Source organism: Sciurus carolinensis, chromosome 10 (assembly GCF_902686445.1).
Source record: "Sciurus carolinensis chromosome 10, mSciCar1.2, whole genome shotgun sequence".
In the NCBI taxonomy this organism is placed as follows: domain Eukaryota; kingdom Metazoa; phylum Chordata; class Mammalia; order Rodentia; family Sciuridae; genus Sciurus; species Sciurus carolinensis.
Genome location: NC_062222.1, coordinates 122,832,111 through 122,833,907, shown reverse-complemented (window position 1 = coordinate 122,833,907; position 1,797 = coordinate 122,832,111). Strand labels below are relative to the sequence as shown.

The 1,797-nt window shown below is 40.0% G+C and overlaps 1 pseudogene; it reads right to left on the bottom strand.

The window, feature by feature from the left end:
* Positions 1–325: 325 nt before the first annotated feature.
* Positions 326–1,396, bottom strand: LOC124994309 (peptidyl-prolyl cis-trans isomerase-like 4; annotated as a pseudogene).
* Between the last annotated feature and the right edge of the window lie 401 nt (positions 1,397–1,797).

Below are 1,797 nucleotides of genomic sequence, written 5' to 3'. Positions count from 1 at the left end.
ACTCTCTATCTTTCAGTGCCCCATGCCATCAGTATTAATCTAAAAGGGCCGTAATCCCAGAATGAAAATGAACACAGTCTTTAACTGCTTTGACACACATCTGAATATCTGCTTTCTTGGTATTCTAAGTCAAGAAACGTGTCAGCCGCTCATTTCTGATTCTTCATCTTTCATCTCTGCTTAGAGTTTTCTTTGTCGTTGAATTTCTTTGGACTTCTACTCAGTCCCTCTTTTTCCTTCTTTCTCTTTCATAAGGATCTGTCTGGTACATGGATCTGTGACTGTTACTGTAGTGGCCTTCCCTTTTTGGAGATCAGCTCCGACTTCAGTCCTGAGGTGGGTCTCTCTTTTCACTCCTTTGTTTCTCCCAACAACTTTCTTTTTCTTCATAGTGACCAAACTCCATTTCCCTGTAGATATCCTTTTCCTTTCCATTTAACCTTTGCAACAGACTGGCTAAAATCCACATGTATTCTTCTGTCATTGATTAGTACATTATCGATTTTGAAGAATGGTTCCTCACAACCTTCTTCCTTTTCAAACTCAGTAAAGGCACAGCAGAGGGACTCTCCTGTCTTCCAATCCCGAATAACTTCACAACTACTTATTGACCCAAATCTTGGGAATATTATTCCAGATCCTCATCTGTGGTCACTGGATTCAATTTACATACAAACAGCACATTTTCTGGAGGTTTAATGTCTTCATTGGTAGGTCTCCCACCATCTCTAAAAGAATAGCTTGAGCTGTGGCCTCTTTTTCTGCCTTTATTTCTTCTACTTCTTCAGTTGATCTTCCTTTGAAATCATCAATTTCTTCATCTGCTCCTATTTCACCACTATTTAATTGTTCCTTTGTGGATTCTGGTGATCAATCAGGAATTATTAAATCAGGATGGTCATCAAATGGATCATCTAAAATCACTGTGTGATTTATCCTGATACCTTGATATGGTACAAAATCCTTGTCACCAAAGGTCTCATTAATTATCTTAACTATGCCCATGCCTTCTGTCACTTCATCAAACACTGGATGAACACCGTCAAGGTAATCTAGATTTTCTCCTGTAGTAATAAGAAACTGAGATCCGTGCTGATCATTGCCATTGTTCACTGTGGACACAGTGCCTTTCTTCTCATGCTTAGTTCTTTGCACATTTTCTGCTTCAAAAAAAAACTTGCTTATCACCATACAGTTAACCAAAAATAGATTCTCCTCCTCAGTCAGTCCCTGTAGGATCACCAGTTTATATGATAAAATCCCTCTGTACATTGTAAGACAATAATTGTAATATTTTATTTTGCACTACTTCAGGAAATTCAAGCGTACACGGCTACTCCACCATGTACAAGTCAGTGAGGACGTTACCCAAAGTGGTCTCCAGCAGAACAACCATGGCACCAGCTCCTCCTCAGCAACAACTAATTTTTTTACTATGGATTTTAACGTTTTAACTCACATTTTTATTTCTTGTGTCTTTCAAGTCATTTCTGTAACACTGTGGTCCTCCATCTTTCCTTCCAGAACACACCCTTCTGTCTTGATCCTCCTTCCTATTGCTGCTCCCTTCACCCCTCTGACTCCTATCACCTGAACTCCCCAGTGTCCACCCCTGAAAGGAAGAGCACTGTGCTCTTTCCACCCTGGTCATCTCTTGCTCATTTGATTGGTCAAATCATCTTCTGTGTTCCCAAGGTTGTCCATATTCTTAAAGTTGCTTTTGTGTACTTGAACACTTCTCTCTCTGTCTCTGATACTACCAGGGATAGCTTCAGGGCAGAAAGTACACTCTACTAA